Source organism: Balaenoptera borealis (genome assembly GCF_965194805.1).
Source record: "Balaenoptera borealis genome assembly, chromosome: 4".
In the NCBI taxonomy this organism is placed as follows: Eukaryota; Metazoa; Chordata; class Mammalia; order Artiodactyla; family Balaenopteridae; genus Balaenoptera; species Balaenoptera borealis.
Genome location: NC_138861.1, coordinates 122,188,987 through 122,213,768, shown reverse-complemented (window position 1 = coordinate 122,213,768; position 24,782 = coordinate 122,188,987). Strand labels below are relative to the sequence as shown.

The window sequence follows — 24,782 nt, the reverse complement described above, 5'->3', positions numbered from 1 at the left end:
AACATTATAAGTCGTGCTTTATGGAACAATTTTGAAACTGAGCTGCGATGCTTTAGTGGTTCACAAAATCAATACAACAAATGTGATCAGCTTAAAAACGATAGCATAAAAAATGTAAGAGTGCATTGCACTGAATAAGGATAAGTATTGTTTTGTGAGACATTAAATTTCAGCTGTGGATGTTTGGTTGTGTGTCAGTGAATGTGCTTTCTGGGGACTAATGAGAAACAAATTTCTTACTATGAAGGTTGGTCCCAAACCCGTGGGAGCTCTGCTTTACAGTGGCCATAACTCACTTTCGCTTTTGCTGCATGCAATTGTCCCAGTTCAAACTCGGTCTCCAGCAGTAATTACTAGTAAGTGACCAAGAACTTGATTTAGAGTGCATTTGATTTAAACTATGCTTGCCTTCTTTTGTCATTGGTTCATTTAGCTGTGCTAAGCAAGAAAATTCCAGTTTCAGAAGTTTGGACAAAGCTGTTTTAATGATAGTCTGAAAACATGGGCAGATGCTTGAGGAGTCATGGGGACTAAGAGGGGAAATAGAAAGAGACACACAAAAAGACACACTGTTATGAGTCAGAAACCATCTCACAAAAGCACAGTTTAGGGCTTTTACTTACTTGAAGGATATATAGATTATAGACAGAAAAAAAGCTGTCTTTACTAAAAGAATAATATGAATTAAATATATTTTTCAAAGGCAACCCATTTATTTTCATGTGAAACTCTAAACCAGTTGTTTCAAGACATTTGGTTTTTAGAGACTAGTAAAAATAAAATAAAGCTGGGGTCAGGGGTCAGGCAGCATAGTTTTGACATTTTTATTTTATCAAGATAAAGAACAAAGTTAAACAACTAATATAATTTATTAATATATTTTGATTATTTAAAGGGCATTTTAACAATGAAAAAGCAAAAATTACAAAAAAGGAATAATTTTATTTTAATTCACTGTGTTGTCCTTTATTTCCTTTTTTCTCATTTCACCAAAATCTGAAGAAAACTTAGACTTTCTTTTGGTAACCACTATTCTAAATTTCTTTCCAATACCATGAAAAGGGTGTGCCTGCCACTCTATGTTTCTATTCAAAAGAGGAAACACAAAACCTTAGGAACATGTGGAAATGCTAAATTAAAGCTACACATTAACTGGCTTTCCAACATCCAAGGAAAAGGGTGGTTCTGAAGTAGATAAGTATTTGAAGAGAGAAGCAGGCAGATAGTCAAACAGAGTGATGGATGGCTGGTTGATTCTCTATTGGCTGTGGTACTCTATTCTTTTTTTATTTTAGTGGGTGCCTAACTATTTCTCAGTGTCTCTATTTTTTTGCCATGGTTTCATTGAAATGTTCAACTCCTAAAAAGGTATAAATCACAATAGGTACCTTAAAAAAATCTCATTTATGATGTATATGTGTTCTATTAAATCATCTATAAATTTGCCTGTCATCACCTCAAGATAACTGACATGATTAGGATTGTCTAAACATTTTGAAAGCTATTGTTTTTCCTAAATCATTTTTATAATCTTCTTGATTAGCATTCTCACATATACTGAAGGAAATGGTTCCAGAATTAGGTAATTTACATTAGTATTTGCTTTGATATATTAAATCATTTAGAACGTTTGCTCTGGTCTGCCTTCTTTCTTCACCCAATTATCTGTGGAGTTAATACCTCTCACAGAGTTTTACGTCTTTTTCTTTCAACCTTTAACTTGGAAGATATTATTCTATGAAAAACATAAAAATGCATTTCACATTCAATTATTATCGTTAGAAACAGTACATAAAACATTCAATAACCACATGTCAGCAGTAGAACCGTTATTCTTCAGATCCTTTCTTTAAGTCTTTGGATTCTTTAAAAAAACCAATAAGGGGGCTTTTTGACTAACATTATCCTGGCTTTCAGCAAAATCACATGTGTAATTCTCTCTAAAGACTGCAGGTCTCACCATACAGATTCCATAATCCTGAGCAGCTGCCCAAGTAGGACAGTGCTGTCCTTGCCAGCCGCACCTCAGATGTGTTGATAGATGTGCACCAAGTTCTGCTAGCATGCTAAAATGTCCTTGTTCCCTACTCACTGCCTCACTAGATCATCCATAGTTCATGGGCATCTCTTTCTAGATCCTTCAAAGAACTGTACCTATCTTCTCTCAGTAACTGAAGCAGTTGGGGGGTGGAATATTGGGAAAGTTTGTGCTGCAGATATTTCAGTGTGACTATTATTTGGAGAAAATCCTGCCCCAGACTTTTAGCAATTGTTCCAAACCTAGCTCAGTCATTGGCAATTGTCACTGTCACACTGTTCTTACTTTGTTAGTGGTAGATTAGGAAGAAAGCTCTGGAAAGCAAACCACAAGTTCATTTGTTCTTTTAGCTTTAAAAGTGACTTTTAATATATAGTCTATCTTAATTTAAATCCAAATGGAATCAAATTGCAGATCACATTTCTTTCCCTTTCACATCATCCTACAAAGATATTCTTAGACGGAAGATGATTAGGTCTTGATCTTCTCACTGACCATCTTAATGGTGTTTGAAGTTGAAAAGTCACTCAGCGATTATGAATGGAAGCAGGTCTGACAGCTTATGCAACTGCAAGGAAAGAGTAATTTATAAAAGCTATGGTCATATGCTCTTTCTTCTTCAACCCCAATTGAAAATCAGTCATCTTTCATTTCTTTTTCTTATATACAATCACAGAAATCCTAGCTTCTGTTCTCTAAGGAATCAATATGGTCTCAATAGAGTATAGGGATTTTGGGATATTTTAATGACCAAAAGTCTTAAAATAAAAAGCATATTTAAAAATCATTATAAAAACTTTGTAAAAAAATCTTTACATTATTTTGAAAATATGAAGGTTAAGAATGGTAAGACATAGTATGTCTACCTGAGGCAGGTAAATTACATCTCTTGATTATTTAGTCAGGTTGATTAATGTCTCTAACTGAATATTTTTCATTAGTTAAAAAATGTTTAAATAAAAATTGTAGAGTTGATTTATTTATTCATCCACCAAGAGTTCACTGAGTACCTATAACTGCCAGACTTTAAGATGGTCCTAGGGATACATAGATGAATAAGAAGTAGCCCCTTCCAATAACTTCCAGAGATAGAGGTGGACATTAGATATTATCCAAGTATTTGTTATGGGGGCATAGCTCAATCATGGAGGCTCAAAAATTAGGGGAGTTTATTTTACTTTTGGAGTTTCCTGGTATCGCTTCCCTTTGCCAGTGGCTACTCTTTGACTTTACTCTTTTTCGGAGTCGATCAAATTGTCTGCATTAAATGTGATGAAGTACTAGTCTCAACATCAGCAAAAAATGTCATTCTGTGGAAAATGTGAAAATAATCCTGGCCTAGAGGCCCATCACTTCATCCTTCTATGTCGAGTTACTCACACATAAGAGATAATATTTTCCTAATTCATGGAGTTTTTGTATAGATCAAATGAGATATAAAAAAGAAAAATACAAACACTATGTACTACACAAAAAGAGGTTTTAATTTCAGACTATTAAGCAAGATTATAAAATCTTAGAAAATGGAGGATTTGGTTTGTGAAATTTTATCAGGGAAGGAAATAGTTCTGAATGTTATTGTGACTTTCCTTTTATGTGAAAAATAAACAGAGTGTTTATCAGTATGAATTCAAGGATTTTAGCATTAATGTCATTGTTAAAAAATCTTTGTGCTTTACATTTTACCATTTTATTCTAGATGGAAAAATTCCCTAGTTTTTCTGCACATGTACAGTTTACATTCAAGTGAAAGGAACTACTCTTCCAGTATACCAAGTTTATCATTGCAAAGGCTTTATGATATTGTGGAAGGAACATTCAACTAAGAATTAAAAACCTAGTTTAGAGTTCTTAATCTACAATTATCTGTGTTATCCTGCCTGAGGTTTGGTTTACTCTTCTGGAGAAAATAGGGATAATAATTTACTGTTTTATTTATTTTATTAACTAGTTAGGAAGAATAATTGAGTAAAACCCAATATGCCATATACAGTTGGCCCTCTGTATCCCTGGATTCTGCGTCTGTGGAGTCAACCAACCTCGGATTGAAAATATTTGGGAAAAAAAAAAAAATTCCAGTAAGTTCCAAAAAGCAAAAAGTGAACTTGCCTTGTTCCAGCAACTATTTACATAGCATTTACATTGTATTTACAGCTATTTACGTTGTAATTTGTATTGTAAGTAATCTAGAGATGATTTAAAGTATACAGGAGGATGTGCTTAGGTTATACACAAATACTACATCATTTTATATGAGACTTGAGCATCTGCAGATTTTGGTATCTTTGGGTGAGGTCCTGGAACCAAACCCAAGAGGATACTGAGGGATGACTGTAGATACAAGCAGTTGTGTCTGGATTTGCAATAACAGGACATATGTTGCACTGAGAGAGTTAAAATTGTAGTAAATGCAGCTTTTCTGAAATGTGGAATTTCTTCTAGTAATAAGAAGCTGCCCTGGCAATTTTCTTTATTGTGAGTTATTTGTGCAGAAATTATAGCCATGGTTTTTATTGCCTTTTTATGAGTCCTAGGAGGCAAGAACCTTTGTGAGAAGCTCATAGATAGGTCTGCCTGAGGACAGAAGCTAGTATTCAGCCATCTACTGGGAATTCTCAAGCTACACAATACTCCACATTTTAAAATGTCATTTATTTTAAATGAATTAAATGTGAACATGGCATATGCACATGCACTGGGTTGGAGACAAATGGAATTTTTCCCACAGAGTCACAAATTGTGGAATCTAGATGTTTGGGGAACATATTTGAACAATAACATTTTATAAGGTATCAGAAAAAGATGAAATTAGAAATGATCATATATCGCTATAGCTGTATTCTTTGGTATAAAATAATTGCATGATATATGTTAAGAGAAGCATTATAATCTATATGGTAACAATGCCATAAATGTGATTTCATAGAAGGAATAAGGCTTTAAATGTCTGATCCCTACAGAATGTAAACCAAAACAATTTCTCTTGACAAAGAAGGAAGTGGATCCTAACCAGTGCTATAGATCTCTATAATAAGAAACGAAACTAACTTTAGTCCTCTTTACTGGAACCCTGTTTTAAATGAATGATTACACATTATTTAAAATAATCATGTGAAGTAATTAATTTTCTCATTGTTGGTCTTTTTCTCTCTATCCTTCATACCTAGAAAAGTGTCAGGTTTTTTAGGAGGAATTCCGTTATTATTTGTTGAATGACTGAATGAAAAATGAACTATCATACAATATTGATCTCACATATGGCAGGATTATCAGCCTCCATGTTAAAATATTTACTTGTGTTTACAACTCTTCTATTTGTTGAAAAGTTGTTGAGTAAAGAGATATTAATTCATTTACCTTTTATTGTCATACAATCCTTAGCATAGAGCTTTGTACTTGGGAAAATCCAATAAAATGGTTGTTAAATACATGGATATAAGTACATTTGTTTCAATATAATTTGGACATTTCAGTTGGTATACAAACATATAAAAGAGAGATGAAATGTTAGTTAAATACATTTAATCATTATTCCTTTTTAAAAGACTTTTTCTCTAAGCAAAATTCAACTGAAAATGACTTGTATTATTATTTAAGGTATTTTGAAACTTTAGGTATCATTTTTTATAAATTTAATGTTTTATATAAATATTTCAGTTCCAAATGTCTGGGCTTAAAATCATTTATTAAGTTTATTTTACAGTTTATCAATTTCTAAGAGCAAACACAATTTAGGAGTGGAAATTCTGAGAAGAAGGTATCAGGTGACTGATAACGAAAATGATACTCTAAGACTGAGCTGGGGATTGTGCGTAGCATGTTCTGATTTTCTATATCTCCTCTCAGGTTTCTCCAGCAGTCTAATTTCAATTTCACATGTTCCCACACTGTCATTTGGAACTTATTGAGCATGACAGACTTTGTTGAAATGAATAATCCCAAAGAACACCCAAATATTTCTTTTACTCTATATAACTATCAGCTTAAATCTAAATTGTTTTCTTTTTATAGGCATGTTATTCAACTAACAGTGTAATGGTCACCTTTTCTTATGGTATAGTTTCCAGTTGGTAATATACGATAGTTTAAGGAGCACATATAATTCTTAGTTGTATGGTAGTGTTTTACCATCACGATGCTATGGCATAGGATAGGTGAGGGAAAGATCAACAATCCCAAATTATACTAAATGACTACATAGTGGAAGAAGTTACATTTTCCTTCTTAAGGCCTCCAAAAGGACATTGTGAAATATCAAGACAGTAAGGAAAATAGCTGTAATGATTAACAGGGAAACTTTATGTAGCTGGTGGAGAAAAAAAAAGTCGTTTTAGGATCGGAAGATTTAAAAATCTGTAGTGTAAATCTGTGTGTATATTGCCAGAGAAGAAGCAAATCTAAAAGGTGGTTAAGAAATTTTCTTAATTGCTTTACAATTTTAAAGAATTGTGTTGTAAATCTAATCTAAGTGATTTTAAGTTTAGCCAACACTCAGCTACTTTCAAAGAAAGGAAAGAAGTAGAATGAGAGGTTTCAAAATTAGAAGATATGGTTAAATAAGTTCAAGTCCTTTAGAAAATCCTGTTCCAGTCTTTCATATAAAGCTCAGTATTTAAACAAAGGGTAGTCTCTCTCTTACTGACCCTCCTTTGGCCACTTCCTCATTCATTTAATTTTTTATCTAGAAGATGGTAGACTTTAGTGTTTTCTTTGGAGAACTTGGAATATGAGCACTGTACATGGTAGAAGATGATAAATCACCTTGTTAAGTGACCTTCTTTTTGATAAATTAACTCATGTTGGTAAGTAAACAGTGAGTCATTTTTTTTTTCTGAAGCCATTGTGAGATCCAAGACCCCAAGGAGCCTAATTTCATATAGCAATCAATTTCAAAGATTGTGAGAGAGTGGTGACAGAAGCTACCAGCCAATTTGATTCATCAGGGCTTAACACAATGGTGGGGTTTCTTGGCTTTTTTCCAACTCTCTTAAATTTGTTTTTCTTAAAACTAGAAAATAGTTCAGAAAACCTGCATATATTACATTTCTATTATGCATTAACTCTAGAGCAGGACTATAATTTTCTTCTACATAGAACTTGTATTTCTTTGTAATGGATATTTCAACATAATTCCTATGAACTGAATATTTCTTTCATGAATAGTTTTCCCACTGTTTTGTTGCACTAATTTTGTGTCTGGATTCTTTAATCATCTATACATCAAGAAATCTGGCTTTTTTTCTTTCATCTGTGACTCTTCTTCAATCTTACAATTTTTTTTCAATACAGCAGCACAATGACCCTTAAAATTTAAGAGAGATCATTTCGCTCCTCTGCTAAAAAAAAACCTCAGTGACTTCCCTTAAAAGAATATGCAAGGCCCTATGATTATCAATATGATTTTCATATTGATATTTAGAGTTAATTGAGGCTTCCTTTTTTTGCTGCTACATGATCAGTTTCTGAAATAACTCATATGTACGTCAAAGAATGTGTATTCTGGGAGAGATGGTATCAGCATGGCTGAGTAGGAAGATCCTGAGCTCACCTCATCCCATGAACACACCAAAACTACAACCTCATATAGAACAACTTTCTCTGAGAATGACCTAAGGACTAGCAGAATAGCTCTTCTACTATTAAGGATATAAAGGAGTAAAAAAAAAAAGCACTGAGATGCATGGGAGGGGAAGACAAATGATCTAGTCAGGACCCACACCCCAGGTGGGCCCAAAAGAGGAAGGGGATATCACAAACTCCGAGGTCCTCCCTAAGGAGTGAGGGATTTGAATCCCACATTAGACACCCCAACCCTCAGAACCAGCACTGGGAAGAGGAGCCCCCTTAATTGGTTTTCAAATATAGCAGGGCTTATTATGACTTGGAGAGTCAGAGGGCTGAAGGAAATTAAGACTCTGCTTTTAAAATCTCATGCACCTAAATTTGCTCATTCCAGGTCCTAGCACAGAGGCAGCAGGTTGAAAAGTGCCTGGAGCGCCAGATGGCCTTCTAAGGCACATCAGTACCCCTCCCCTATCCCACACTTGGCTGTGGCTCCAACCACGCCTCCAAAGTGGTGGCCCCTGGTATGCCCCAGGAGAAGCTCTGGCCTGGGAAGGGCTCTGGCTCCAGTCACTCCCCCCACCTCCCTGCCAAAGTGGCAGCTTCTAGCATGCCCCTGGAGATGTCCTGGCCAACCCAGGTTCCAGCCCCGCCCAACCCCCACCAAGGTGGCAGCCGTGCTCTGGTACGTGCTGGGCTCTGTATTCAGCCCTCCTTGCCAAGGTGCTGGCCCTGGCATACCCTGAAAAAAGCCCTAGCCCATGCTTGCTTCAGCTTCCACCCTTCCACCCAAGGTACCAGGCACATGCAGTTTGCATACATGTGCAAAAAATACTAAAATGGCAATAAGTATATACCTTTCAATAATCACTTTAAATGTAAATGGACTAAAAGCCCCAACCAAAGGACAGAGGGTGGCTGAATGGATTTTTTTTTAAAAAAAGACCCATCTATATGCTACCTATAAGAGACTCACTTCAGAGCTAAAGACATACACAGACTGAAAATGAAGGAATGGAAAAGGATATTCCATGCAAGTGGAAACAAAAAGAAAGCTGGGGTAATTACTCATATCAGACAAAGTAGACTTTGAAACAAAGACTATAACAAAAGACAAAGAAGGGAATTCCATAATAATAAAGGGATCAATCCAGGAAGAGGATATAACATTTGTAAAGGTACATGCATCTAACATAGGAGCACCTAAATATGTAAAGCAAATATTATCAGACATAAAGGGAGAAATTGACAGTGATAAATTAATAGTAGGGGACTTTTACTTGTATCAATGAATAGATCTCCAGACATAAAATCAGTAAGGAAACATTAGTCTTAACACATTAGATCAGATGGACTTAATAGACAGCTATAGAACATACCAACTGAAAACAGTAGAATACACATTCTTTTCAAGTGCACGTGGAACCTTCTCCAGGATGTATCACATGCTGGGTCACAAAACAAGTCTCAGTAAATTTAAGAAGATTGAAATCATATCAGGCATCTTTACCAACAACAACAATATGAAACTAGAAATCAATTACAGGAAGAAAACTGGAAAAAACAGACATGTGGAGACCAAACACATGCTGCTAAATAACCAATGGGTCAATGAAGAAATTAAAGAGGAAATTTAAAAATTGAGATGAATGAAATTAGAAACACAATTTTCCAAAATCTATGGGAAGCAACAAGAGCAGTCCTAAGAAGAAGGTATATAGTGATACAGTCCTACCTCAGCAATAAAAAAACCTTTCAAATAACCTAACTTTAGCCATAAAGGAATTAGAAAAAGAACAAACAAGGCCCAAAGTTAGAAGAAGGAAGGAAATAATAAAGATCAGAGTGGAAATAAATGAAATAGAGACCCCCTCCAAAATTGAAAAGATCAGTGAAACTAAGAGCTGTTTTTTTAAAAGGTAAACAAAATTGATAAACCTTTAGTCAGACTCATCAAGGGGGAAAAAAAAAAAAACAGGGCCCAAATTAATAAAATTAGAAATGAAAGAGTATTTATAACCAATATCATAAAATACAGACAATCATAAGAGAATTTTACAAACAATTGTATGTCAACAAAGTGGACAACCTAGAAGAAATGACTAAATTCCTAGAAACATACAATATTCCAAGACTGAAACAGGAAAGAACAGAAAAGCTGAACATATTGATTACAAGTAATGAAATTAAATCAATAATCAAAAACTCCCAACAAACAAAAGTCCAGGATCAGACAGCTTCACAGGGGAATTCTATCAAATATTAAAGGGTTAATATGTATTCTTTTCAAACTGTTCCAAAAAACTGAAGAGTAGGGAACATTTCAGATTCATTCTATGAGGCCAGCATTACTCTGATACCAAAATCAAAGACACAATAAAAAGGAAAATTATAGGGCCGTATTTCTGAAGAACATAAATGCAAAAATCTTCAACAAAGCATTAGCAAATCAAATCCAAGATACACTTAAAGGATCATAAATCATGATTAAGTGGAATTTATTCCAGAGATTCAAGGATGGTTCAATATTTGCAAATTAATAAACGTGATACATCACATTAACAAAACAAAGGATAAAAATCACATGATTATCTCAATAGATGCAGAAAAAGCATTTGGTAAAATTCAACATTCATTCATGATAAAAACTCTCAACAAAGTTGGTAAAGAGGGAACATATATCAACATTATAGAGGCCATTTATGACAGCCCTACAACTAACATCATACTGAAAGGTAAAAAGCTAAAATCTTTTCTTCTAAAATCAGGAACAAGGCAAGGATGCCCACTCTTGCTACTTTTTATTCAACATAATATTGGAAGTCCTAGCCACAGGAATAAGATAAGAAAAAGAAATATAAGGCATCCAAATTGGAAGGGAAGTAGTAAAACTGTCACTATTTGCAGATGATATGATACTATATATAGAAAACCCTAAAGACTCCACCAAAATAAAAATTAGAAACAATAAATTAATTCAGTAAATTTGCTGGATACAAATGAGAAATCTGCTGCATTTCTACACACTAATAATGTTTATAGAAAGAGAAATCAAAGAGAAAATCTCATTTACAGTTGTATCAAAAAATAAAATATATAGAAATAAATTTAACCAAGGAAGTGAAAGACCTGTACTATGAAAACTATAAGACATTGATTGTAGAAATTGAAGATGACACAAATAAATGGAAAGATATTCCATGTTCATGGATTGGAAGAATTAATATTGTAAAGATATTCATACTACCCGAAGCAATCTACAGATTCAATGCAATCCAGATCAAAACACCAAAGGCATTTTTCACACAACTAGAAAAAATAATCCTAAAATTTGTATGGAACCACAAAAGGCCCCAAATATAGACAAAGCAATCTTAAGAAAGAAAATCAAAGCTGGAGGCATTATGCTGCCTGATTTCAAACTATACTACAAAGGTATAGTAATCAAAACTGTGTGGTACTGGTACAAAGACAGATACATAGATCAGTGGAACAGAATAGAGAGCCCAGAAGTAAACCCACACTTATATGGTCAGTTAATCTACAACAAAGGAAGCAAGAATATACAATGGGGAAAAGAGTTTCTTCAGTAAGTAGTGTTGGGAAAACTGGACAGCTACTTGTAAAAGAATGAAACTAGACTAATTTTCACACTATGTAAAAAAAAAAAAACTCAAAAATAAACAAACATGATCACATCAAACTAAAAAGCTTTTGTACAGAGAGGAAATCATCGACAAAATAAGAAAGAAACCTATTGAATGGGAAAAGATATTTGCAGATGATATGTCTGATAAAGGGTTAATACCCAAAATATATAAAGAACTCATACAACTCAATATCAAAAAAGCAAACAATCTGATGAAAAAATGGGCAGAGGACCTGAATAAACATTTTTCCAAAGAAGATACACAGATGGCCAACAGATACATGAAAAGATGCTCAACCTGTATCAGGAAAATGAAAATCAAAACCACAGTGAGATATCACTTCACACCTGTCAGAATGGCTGTTATCAAAAAGACAAGAAATAACAAGTGTTGGTGAGGATATGGAGAAAAGGCAACCCTTGTGCACTGTTGGTGCAGCCACTGTACAAAACAATATGGAGGTTTCTCAAATAATAAAAGTGAACTATCATATGATCCAGAAATTCCCCTATTGGGTATTTATCCAAAAAAGAAAAAAACAAAAACACTGATTTGAAAATATATATGCATTCCTATGTTCATTGCACCATCATTTACAATAGCCAAGATATGGAAGTAATCTAAATGTCCATGGACAGATGAATGGATAAAGAAGATGTGATGTATGTATCCAATGGAATATTACTCAATCATAAGAAAGAATGAAGTCTTGCCAGTCTGGAGGGTATTATGCTGAGTGAAATAAGTCAGACAGAGAAAGACAAATAGTGTATGTTTTCACTTATATATGGAATCTAAAAAATAAAACAAATGAAGAAATAAAACAGAAACAGACTCACAGGTACAGAGGAAAAACTAGTGGTTGCCAGAGAGTAGAAGTTAGGACGATGGTCAAAATGTTGAATAGGATTAAGAGGTACAAAGTACCAGTTATAAAATAAGTCACAGGGAGGTAATGCACAGTACATGGAATATAGTCAGTAATATTATAATAACTTCATATTATAACTCCATATGGTAATCTGTAAAAATATTGAATCACTATGTTGTATGCCTGAAACTATATAATATTGTAAATTAACTATACATCAATAAAAAATAACATATTCTATATCTATTGCGTGCATGTTTCTATATTAGATCAAGGTTGTTGATTGTGCTGTTTAAATCTACATTCTTGCTAATATTCTAGGTGTTTGATCTATCAGTTTCTGAGCTGAGTACATGAAAATCTCCTAAGGTATTAATGGATTTTTCAATTTGTCTGTTTTTTTTTTTGCCTTGAAGAGTATGAGGCTATATTTTTAGAAACATTCATACTTATGATTGTTATATCGTCATAGGCCGTTGTTTCTTTTATCAGTGAATAATGTCACCTTTTCTCCCTATTAATCGTTTTTGTGTTTTATTAATAGCTTTATCAAGCATTATTTTGATAAATATTTGCCTGTTTTTCCCCCCTCATTATTTTATGTGAATATTTCTTTGTCATTATGTTTTAAACTTGTCTTTAGTAAATATAGTGATATTGCAGGTAATCAAACCTCAGAATCTCTACTTCAATAAGTGTGTTTAATTGATTTTTATTGATTATAATTGCTAATATATTTGATTATAATCCTATCATCTTACACTATATTTTTCCTGGATTTTTATTGATCGTTGTTTTCATTTCTTTTTGTGAATTGGTCCCCTCCACCCCATACATATGATTTTGAAATTTAAACAGCCTATGTCTATATATTGCGTTCCTACTTACACATTTAACCAATGTTAAAAATTAATCAATATCTCAGTCCTCCAAATGATTTTATTACTTTATTTAAGCAGTTTAAAAATACTTATTTTAACATTTTCAGGTTATCCCACAATTTTGAATGTGAGATTTCTTGTTTTTTGAATCTAGACTCTCACATGATATGATTCCCTCTCTTGTTATTTAAAAATTTTAATTGTATATTCTTCAGTAAAAATTGTCAACTGATGAGAGTCCAGTGCATGATATAGGTTTTAGAGGCAGCAAGTCTCCTCCAAAGTTTATTTCTGTCATATCCCTACAGGTTTAATTGACCAATTCTTTTGTTTGTTTCTTGACACAGGTTTCTCTGCATTATGAGTAAGTGCGAATTCATGTTTCACACTATTTGTACAAGGTAAGTATTCTTTATCAACTCATGGCCCAGAGTATGTGGCCTATATCTGTGTTACATTTCCAGGCCAAGGTGCAAAATTTTTTTTCTAGTTTACTAACTCTGGTTATCTTTTCATGGAAGAGACAACTCCTTTCTGGTTCCTGGGTTTGTGGATAAACTTGGGTTTCTTTGTTCCTGCTTCTTACCTTGCACAAGATCTGTAGTGTTGGCTCTCATCCTTACTTGTTCATGAAAACCCCAGCGTTTACTTGTATATGTGATATTGAAATCCTGTGTACTTAACCTTTTGTAGTTTGGAATGCATGTGTGTCTGCCTGTATATCTGTCTACCTATCTAGCTAGCTAGCTAGCTATCATCTATCAGTTACCTGTAGGTATTGATAATTGTTAGAATTTTGTCCATATATGTATACCAAAAGACCTTTTGGTCTCGTATGGCATTCTGTCAGCATAACTACAAATCCTGATTTCCTTATTTTTGCCTCATATAATTACATTTTATTTTTCATTACTTACATTTAAGCATTTTTTTCCATCTCATTTAATGTTTTTGGAGGCAAAATATTGTATACTTATTTATAGGGAATGTTGATGCCTATTAATATGGTTGGTTTTTAAATTTATAGCCACTTGAATTCTGGTGAGTTCTAGGTGATTAGGAAGAAACCCTCCCTAACACACACACACAAAGTATAAAGGTAAATGAAGTTCCAAACAATTAGATAATATGTAAATTCTTATTGGAAGTAATAAGTTCACACAGAGCAGGAATTTATAGGGCAAAGCTCACCTGAGCTTCTCTTGATTCACAGAGTAATGACCATGAGTTACAACTGCCAGATCTGAAGCGCTCACTTTTCATCCCTTTATACTGACCATTTGGAGAGCCTACATTAGAAAACCAGGTGTGTCTATTTCAAGGAATGTTTACAATCACTGGATTTTCCTGGCTCTTCCACCACACTCAGTGTTAGCACAACCATGTGCTTACTTGAGAAGGTATGCAAATCTGGTGTTTTGAATAATTTCTCAGCCTTCACCTTTCCACTGTCTTGGAAAGCCTGTTTCTCCACAGATCACCACTAATTCTGATTTTATTATGATTTTATCTGGATAGTTCTGGTAATGAGTTTGGTCCAAATCCATTATCCTACAGTATAATTCAATCAGCAAACACTTATTGAGCACTATCTCATCGTCAGAATATAGGTGTTGGGGAAGTAGTAGAATACCAGACATCATTCCTGTCTCAGGTGGGGCTTGTGGTCTGGTGAGTTCAAGTGGTTGTGTGTTTTTCTCCTTTTCATTTTTTATTGGTGTTGTTATTATTGCTTTAGTTTTCTACAAATAGTTACCATGATATCTGTATTGATAAGAAAATAAAATCTAGGTAAAGTCTGGTATTAGACCCACTATTCTGCAGTGGTCAGATCATGCTCAACTCATGATGCTCAATTGGGGTATTATACTTTAAGGGAGATATAGACTGTCATTTATTCAGAAATGACTAGGACGTTTGGGAGATTTGAAACCATGTTACGTGAAAATTTGATTAAAATATTGGAGAAATAAAATTCGTCATAATAACGTTGGGAAGTCTTGTATTCACCAATCCCATGATCTCTTTTCACATAGCATAATGACATTGAGAGTAAAATGCCTGTCATCCTCTATTTCTGTCAATGTGAATGTCATATTAACTATTTTACCAGAGCCAGGCACATGGCTCTAGAACACATTTACTAGTTTGTTGCAGGCTCCCAATGGCTAGTAGTAGGAATCAGGCCCCTCCACTGTTTATTATTCACCTAATTCCAATGCCAATGGTGGCTCAAACCTTGTTTACATAAAAGAATGCTCAAACTACCATCGTATACTAGAGAAGGCCCTTCACATTTGTTTCTGGGCAAATTCAAATGTGAATGGTCTTTAATTTATTTATTTACCAAGGAATAAATTATAGCTTTTCACACTGAGAATAAACTCTTTCCATCTGTCTCTTCTCAAAATTGTGTTGTGCCACACATGGGGCTTTTGTGAGCCACGGATAGAGTCACATTTCTTTCTGCTAACTGAAACAAGCTTGTAGAAAGTTAACCATCAGAAAGTTAAATATTTGTTATGGGTTCAACAAATGGAAAATATGAACATGAAATTAGTTTTTCTTTTTCTTGAAAATATGATCTATCTGTAAAATGGTAGGACACAAATATTAAATGATTTTGGTGCATGATAAATTCATAGCTCTCTACATCAATTTGGGGAAAGAGGGGATAAAAAAATTGGAAATCTGGCCTGTTATCAAATTTAAATCGTTACCAGACAAGATCATGCTAAAGCCCAAATATTGTGGTTTGGAACTATCTGAGTCTATTTCAGATTATCCTTGGGCAACATCAGACAGGTTTAGATTCATTGACTTTATATAAGAAATTACTTTTTGCTTGTACTGGTTCCATCTGTTCTAAGCTGCAATGAACACATCCCTCTTGCGTCTGCAGCCCCAGGAAAGGTGTCTCACAGGTGCACGTGGGGCCACTTGCTGGTAAAACGTCGCTGAGATTCCTTTCCAGCTCTAGTTTTAGATTTAACCCCTTTCTCAGAGAATCGAAGAGAGAAGCAGAGTGGAAAGAAAAAAATGCTTTAATTCCTCAAAGTCAAAGAAAATTATATTCATATTCTTTCCTTCCTTTTTCCCTTGAAATATTTAAACTTGCATAGACCATTTTATACTCTAGTTTTGAAGGTTAGCTTCAAAACATCTCTGGACACATCTTGTTTTATGTCCTCTTGGGTATGTCATTTCAGTACAGTAGTGTTTATGCCAGTTCTAGTGAAGAAAATGAAGAGAGTGCTTTGCACACCAGCTGTAAGATGTAAAGTCTGTGACACTCCAGCACTTTTCAGAAGCCTCTCTTTCAATGAAAACTATCCATGAGTCTCATCCTTTTACCCTTTACTGCCCTTTTTCTCTTCCCACTGCCACCTTCCAAGAAAAGTTTGCATAGTTGATACACTGAAGAAATACACATTTTTTTTTTTGAAATACACATTTTTAATCACGATACATTTAGAAGTCCTTGATTTGCAGGTAGTACCTCGTATGTGTTAAGCACTTAGGCCATAATAGAATATAATTGACGTATTGGAAACTAAAAAAAAAAAAAAAATGTGCATTCTCCCTCAGAATTATATCTTCTACTTTGTAAAAACACCTTTATATTACTGAAAAATTAGGAATGTCTTATATTTCTGTATTGCTTCAGAAGAAAAAAAATTTGTTTTCTGTTTATTGTGCACTTGTATATTTCACACAAGTTTAAGTTTCCAATAAGCCTATATATTCATGTATAGTCTAAGAAAAATAGGGCAAAACATTCCCAGTTTTGAAATCTCTTTTCCTTTGTTTTCATCCTCATAATGGCAACTTCATTTCATTTTCATTTTCTTATTTGCTCCCATTTCTCTTTCCCTATAGTTACCCAGAGCTTGCCAGACAGAATGCAATTCCCAGCTCCCCTTCCAGATGGGTGTGGGCATGTGGAAGTCATATACTCTAGCCATTGGGCTGAAAGACAAGTTCTATGGCAGCTTCTGGGGAAAAGTTTTTAAGAGGTGAATATAGTCTTTGTCCTCCTTTTCTTTTCTCTCATTTTGCTGCCAGAAGCATGGGTATAGGCCATCTTGGACCAGAAGCATGAGGCCACCCCTAAGAATGTTAGAGCGGTGGCTGGAGAAACCCCAAAGAGTTGCACTGTAGCACAACTCCACTGGGCAACAATTCACCACGTAGCCTTTATGAATAGTGCCCCTGGCGCTGGGTAATGTAGCAGCTTTAGGAGCTGGATCCCTGAGGACTTCGTGGGAGTAGAGTCATTATTCCAGTCCCCTCAACCCCAGAATTCATATGTGTGCAAAACAAGCTTCTTGTTAGGGCCACTGTGAATTTAGATTTCAGTGTTAGTTGTAGTTTAATACTGTTTTATACACTCTTTATCTGAAATAATGTTACAGGCTAGTTGGAAAATGAATATCCTACATAAGATGGTATAAAACAATGACCAAGTTATGTGACAACAGATATAAATATAAAATTGTATTTTCATTTATTAGTGGAGGCTATCAGATCTTCCACATTTAGGAAACACACACAAGGTGAGAGTTTCAAAACAAATGACCTAAGAGCAAAAATTAAAATATGTTGGTGATGGAAAGCAGATGAAGAGAATAGAATAAAGGAATAGAATTGGACAATAATGAGACATGAGGTGGATGACACATGAGGAATTGAGATACAGATACCAGAGGGCGTACTGACTATAATGAAGAAGTATGTAGGACTGGTATTTTGTTGGTGAGATCATGAGTTGATTTTTTAAATTAATTAATTAATTAATTTTTGGCTGCGTTGGGTCTTTGTTGCTGCACGCGGGCTTTCTCTAGTTGTGGCGAGCAGGGGCTCCTCTTCGTTGTGGCGCGCGGGCTTCTCATTGCGGTGGCTTGGCTTGTTGCGGAGCACGGGCTCTAGGCACGTGAGCTTCAGTAGTTTGTGGTACGTGGGCTCTAGGGGTGCGGCATTCAGTAGTTGCAGAACGTGGGCTTAGTTGCTCTGCGGCATGTGGGATCTTCCCGGATCAGGGCTTGAACCCGTGTCCCCTTCATTGGCAGGCGGATTCTTAACCACTGCACCACCAGGGAAGTCCCGAGAGTTGATTTTTAACTTACATTTCAAGAGTTATTAATGTATATGTGTTTTCTCATTAGAGAAGTTAAAATCACCGGATTGTAGATGATAGTGATCTTGTCTTTTATTATTTTATAATTTCCCAAAAAGGCCTTGTATGACTTTTATAGTAAGAAAAAATACATGAATGTCCTTAAAATAAGTCACTACCCTTTTTCAGTGAAATTTCAGACTATATTATGAAGAATTTGAACCATTTACTTTGACTCTTCAGTAAGATTTAATTTCAAGGGATTATATGATAGCCTGATCATTTCCCATAGTAGTTCATGGCTACATTTAAAATTTTCCACTGTTGGGAAAGTCTTCCATATACTTAAGTTAAATCATGTGGTTTAGGTCAATTTTTCTTGATTGTCCCTTACTATAGATGCCATTTCATGTCCCATGAAAACAGAAACAATCATCATTTTAAAGGGAATTCAACTGCATGAGAGTAAAAGTAACATCTTTCCATTATAGAGTTTGACAAATTACATTACACTACAACATGTATATTTCACTTAATTTTTATAACAATCTGTGACAGAGGTATTCTTATTATCCTAAGTAATAGCTTAATATCACCTCTCCTGGAAATTGCTGAATTGAGAATTGAACCCAGCTCTTATACTGTCAAAGCCAGGGGCCTGTGGGTGTGAATCTAATTTTTATGACACGTGAAACCTAAATTATAAAATTTTAGGAGCCTTCCTTATGAAAAAATAACACAGCATTAAAAACAAAATTAGATTCAGAAGTAACTATTTAGAATAAGGATAGATATAACAAGAAGTAAAAATTTTTTAAAAGCTAACAAATGGAACACTTCAAAATCCATATAAAGATGTAGTATTTTTATTAATTAACTGCCTGACCAATGTCTATAATACTTTTTACCCTGAAATTTTTTTTTGTAGGGAATACCCTGCATAATCTTTTAATAGCCTCTTCATATGACAGTGATTTTGTAATTTCCTTATGTAGAGCAGTAATTCAGTCTGTCTTCTAAAATAGTTGATGGAAATTACTGGTTTTTTTTTTTTAATTGATGGATCTGAAAACTTTCACGATAGTGTAAAGTGATGTCAAGTAAAATTTTAGGTTTATTTTCAAATAAACTATCAACTTTCATGTATGGGCTATAAGGTTTCAGAATAAATTCTGTTGCTTTTCTTGCTCATTTTATCATTTTGCTTCATATTCTACGAAGTTTTAATCAGAATTTTCTTAGTTATTTTCATAAATAAATTTAAGGATGATTAAGAGTTACCCTCATTTGTGTCCAAATCAGGAATCTTGAGCTATATAATACCATAGCTCAAAACTCTGGTACTACATACATTGCTAGATCAATGAACATGTCAGGAAATTTGTCACTGAACACTTGTATACAGATGCAGCAATTTTGTATACAAGTGTTCAAGATGCATCTGTAGCAATTTTGTATAGCTTTTCATCTGGAACCTTCGGACTTCATCAGGCCACCATGAGTCACACGTACTTAAACATGATCCAGTATGTTGGCATGCAGAAAGCAGGTGATTTGACTCACAAACATAGAAGCTGAAGGAATACTGCCGGGCTTATGTTCTACAAACAGAATTTCTGATAAAATTCTAATGTACTATAATTTCCTTAAAGAAATAAAGTATTTGGTGCACTTATGGTTTATATGCTGCATTGTTGAGTGTATTTCTTTCCTGATAAGAGAGAACTTATATTTTGTCTAGGCATTGATGAGAAGTAAATCCTTCACTTATAACTTTCCATGTTTGGTGATTGGAAAACTATCCAGAGGTTAGTTTCTGGCTCTATTCCTCCCTCCCTCCCTTCCTTCCTTCCTTCCTTCCTTCCTTCCTCCCTCCCTCCCTCCCTCCCTCCCTCCCTCCCTTCCTTCGTCCCTTCCTTCCTTCCTCCCTTCCTTCCTTCCCTCCCTCCCTCCTTCCCTCCCTCCCTCCTTCCCTCCCTCCCTCCTTCCCTCCCTCTCTCTCTCTTTCTTCCTTGTTTCCTCTTCTGCTATCCATATACTTCCAGTCCTAAGCCTTCAAAGAGGTGTTCATATCATGGTATTGCCTTTGGCTCTGTCAGTGTTTGGTAGGACTGTGGGAGCCATTCTGTGGCTAGCAGCAACTTAACTATACACAGAAATTGCTGCAAATCCCTAAACTACACTCCAGTAAGTCTAAACTAATATTTCTCCAAATAATTTTCCTTTAGCTGAATTTCAAAAACGTCCTTGGCTATTCTCTTGTCACCCAAAACAAGGGGATGGAAATGGAGAGAAAGTTGGAGTAGAAGAAAACATATTTCTTAACAAAATTCAGCCAAAATGTTTAACTTTACAATATTTTGCAAAACCACATAACCTTCAGCATCCTGGAAGGGGCTGGTAAAGTGAAGGACACTCAAGTTTTAATAGCTTTCCAGCAAACCTGCCTCTATGCAGTGCTACCATTTTAAAGATGTAGCTTTTGTATCTAAAGTTGAAATGCTTGACTCTCCATTTGTTGGATAGAAGTGTAAAATCAGACTTATGGCTGAGGTTATATTTAAATCCAAATTTCATATGTAATTTGTCAGCTTGTTGGCCATTCTTTATGGGTCTTATTTATGTGTGAGTTCTTGTTTGTTTTATCATGGTCTACACGACACCCGCACTTTGCAATGTATTGGGAGGATTTGTTGGTTGTTAATACTTTCTAATAGTTAATGGTCATGCTATGTGGCTTTAACTTACTTAAAGTTTTAGTAACGTCCTCCTGCTCACCTTATAAAGTGTGCCAAAAAGGAATCCTGTGGTTACTTGTTTTTTTTTTTTTTTTTCTATTCTCTTTTCAGTTCTGCTGAGGTTAGATTATTTTGAAATGGGCAGGCAAAAATGTTGGTGGGTGGCCTGCATGTAGTATAGATTTCTATTGGTGAGTATGTAGTATTGAAATCATCATATTATCATATTAGTGTTCACTAAGTTGAATGTGTTATATGTTGCAAGTCCATATATGCACCCACTATATTCATATTTTCCTTTGTCTAAAACAATGTTGCATATTTTGTTAGCTAAATTCTAAAAGAAATAATATTGCATTTTTGACAATGCCCTGCTTCTTTGTTTATTGGAGATACCAGCTGTATTACTTTTCTTAGATAGTTCAGCATATGAATAATAATATATTTTCTTGATTGAACTTTTCATCTCAATATTTATTGCAAGCTGTGCTTGACAAGAGTACAACGAGGTTAAAAATTCTTCACTTCGGGCTGGTACCATGACCCCAAATTTCACACATTTTTTATGCTGAAAAAGAAACATGGTTTTCCTTGGCATAGTTTATAATACTTGGTGATGATATATGATAAAGGCTGGGTGTTTATATTACCTGTGTCAGGATTCCCTTATGTCTATAATTAACATGTTCGCCAAACACCATAGAATTCCCTGATGAATGTACTCAGCCTTTTAACTGAGTGACCCAAGGATATGTTGTATTTTAATCTCCACCTGACTGCTACATTCACTTTTTCCAAACATTTTATTTAGCATTTATCACACTCAGTGCCCTCCCATTCCTTTCATCCTTCTTGTTTTATTGATGAATAACGAGAGTGTTAACACTACTTATCTTGACTCGGGCAAATGAAGAGTGACTTGCCTAAGAGCCTCTAGCCTGAATCAACTGTATGATTTTTGTGTGTTTGCTTCCAGTTTTAAGCTATGATTGCTTACACCTAACAGTAGCTATAAAATACACATTTATGGGGAAGGCTCTAATCTCATAGTCAACGAAAGTAATCTTATTCTGTGATATGACTATAAATGAAATCACACTTTACAGTGGCTAATCTGATGCCCATGTAAAACCAAAAGGGTTTAAGACACAAGAAAATTCAGAAGAAATAGCTCAATAGGCATCTTAACTCTGTTAGCCAAATTTCCCCCCCTTCCCCCAAATTTAATCATTGTATGGTGAATGTTCTTAAAATATATTCATTCTCACAATTTTAATAGGTTAGCCACCTTTGTGAAAAATATTTTTCCTAGAGAGATAGATTATATAACTAAGATGGAGGCGAAAAACCAAATTCATAACGATATGATAAACTATATCAGCATAGGAAAAAGGAGAGTTAAGAAAGATCGATGTACAAAAAAAAAAAAAAAAGAAAAAGAAAAGAGATGTAATCCTACTATACTAATTAGATTTTTGTGGAACAATATTTATATAATCATAACAACAACAACAAAAAAAAGAAAGAACCTCCAAATGACATTCATTTTTTTCTGAGAATGCTGAGTGATAAAATGTAGGTGTCACAAAGAGTTGTCATATACAAAAGCACCCAAGTTTACATAAAAGGTTATGGTAAATACATCATTCTCTCTCTCTCTCTCCATATATACGTATATATATATGTATATATATATATATATATATCAGAACACATGTATAAATGTGTATACATATATAAATATCAGAATAGCATACATTATTCTAAAATAATTTTATATGAAATATGCAGCTAATACTCGTTCTTTAATTTGAAGCAAGCGCTGTTATCTCTTAATATTCATATACAATATATACATATGTATATATATCACATGTATATATTTACATATACATATATATGCAACTATGCTTCCTTCACCAGAAAAAGCCAAACTTTTATAACATATCTGTCTGACCAAGCCTCAGCTCTGGTAACTTCAGCACATTAATACTTTTTAAGTCCAGCACATTCTTGAAATTGCTGGATTCATCTCTTACAAGAAAAAGAGATTGTTCTTACATCTAATCTTTTAAATCTTTATGCTGCATTGATACTTCCTGAATAAGATTCCAACTCAGAGACATATTTTTGAGTTTTATCTTCTATTTACAAACTCCAGACTGTCAGTCTGCTTAGTTACATGGATTGATGTTTAGTTATCATCAAAGATTTTACTGAAGCAGATCCAGCCACACATTCTTCTATTTTCCGGTATTACTTGCAGATCTGTTCACTGATCTTTCTACTTTTAGTGGAAAGTACTAAAAGAAATGAGAAGGCATTTTTGTGAATTAACTTTCTCTTATTTTTAGTATTATGTATCTTTAAGTCTGCAATACTTTATGTGGCTTTTGCTGTTTTAACATCATAATTCTCTTTCCTCTCTGAGATACAATAAAAATTAATGCAAAATATATAAAGTGAAGAACGTGAAAAAGTGAGAAAACCCTCCACATTTACTAAGAGACAATAACTACTTCTGCTTATGGTATGTTTTTTCTAAATAAGATATTTGCTCCTTACATACTCCTGGGGCTTTTCAAGGGATGTAATTAAAAGTAAGTAAGAGTGAGTACAACATAACTTGGGCACTATTTGTATTGGGGAAGTGGTGTGATATGTTTGGGGAGAAAATCAGTTCTCTTCCATAAATTAAAACTTTCTTATCACCTCTGGAAGCCACAGCTGTAGCCAATGAGATTAATTTGCATCAAAGGATCTGTGCTATATTTGTATGACATGAAGGTATCTGTAAGTGTATGTGTCCTTCAAAATGCAAATTCTCAATATACTTTCTTTTAGCTTTTGGGTCCAGTGGGGGAAAAATGTTTTGAGTTTAAAACACTAGAAATATCATTTCATGACACTTTTGTGATTCCTTTATAAACCTTCTAGTTCTCCTAAATTCCATTCCAATCCATCCTTTTGCAAACTTGCTGAGAAATTTTAGTACTCCTATTGAGGCAATTGAAATGTTATTAATCACATGAATCCCTCAAATGTCTATTTCAAATTTTTCATATGTGCCTTCTGAGTCTCTTAGTTAATGTTATAAATCTAGCTTGGGCTGAACATTGGGTGTTATGTGGTGAAAATATGTGCAATCAAAAGGCCAGGGTGGGAGTCGGCTTTCCCACTTTTCAGTTGTTTGACTTGAGGGAGGTAACTTTGGCCCACTGAACATTTTTGTCTCTTCAGAAATAGACATGATGGTGTCTCATTCACAGGATGGTTGAGAGAATGAGATAATACATGTATGTTACCATATATATGTAATTTTGTGATTTTTGTATACTAATAGTTTTAAGGCATCATCATTATTGTCAATAACTAGGTAATAACTCAATGCTGGCTACTCTCTCCTGTCTCAAAAAGAGTGAATATAAGTAACTGTGTGAGCAAATATCCAGCCGGACCCTCTGTAACAGGAACTGAGAACACAGGGGGGAGATAAAATTTTTATATTCAAAGGAGCACCTCACATATATTAGTACTCGCAGCTGGTGGAGGAACAGTACTGATAGATGCTCACGTTTAGACTTTTGTTTTAAGGGATTAAATTGGAAAGGGGGGTGCATTCAGATAAGAAGAGCCATTCCTGCTGGAGAGGTCATGATGGCCACAAATCTGTTTCTATTTTATCAATTCATGTTGAAAATTATTATTAGTGCTAATAGGTCCATAAAAACTATTCAAAATATTTCAAGGAGGCCAAGTACAGCTGTTTGGCACACCATAGGTATTGATGATAAATACGTTTAGTAGTTACTGATATAAAACATCAGTACTGCATTGAGCTTAAGCAGCCCTCTTTCGTATGGCAAGACTATAAATCTTCATGGGCGTCATATTATATAACATCACCTGAAATCAAACACTAGCAA

The 24,782-nt window shown here is 34.4% G+C and overlaps 1 protein-coding gene across 1 annotated transcript in view; it reads left to right on the top strand.

The window, feature by feature from the left end:
• Positions 1–24,782, top strand: part of LOC309627594 (uncharacterized protein) — a 694,978-nt gene that overhangs the window by 500,458 nt on the left and 169,738 nt on the right. Inside the window, exon 11 of the mRNA XM_082389733.1 lies at positions 13,350–13,403. The gene's annotated coding sequence lies outside the window, so the exon portion shown is untranslated. The remainder of the gene's footprint in view (positions 1–13,349; positions 13,404–24,782) is intronic.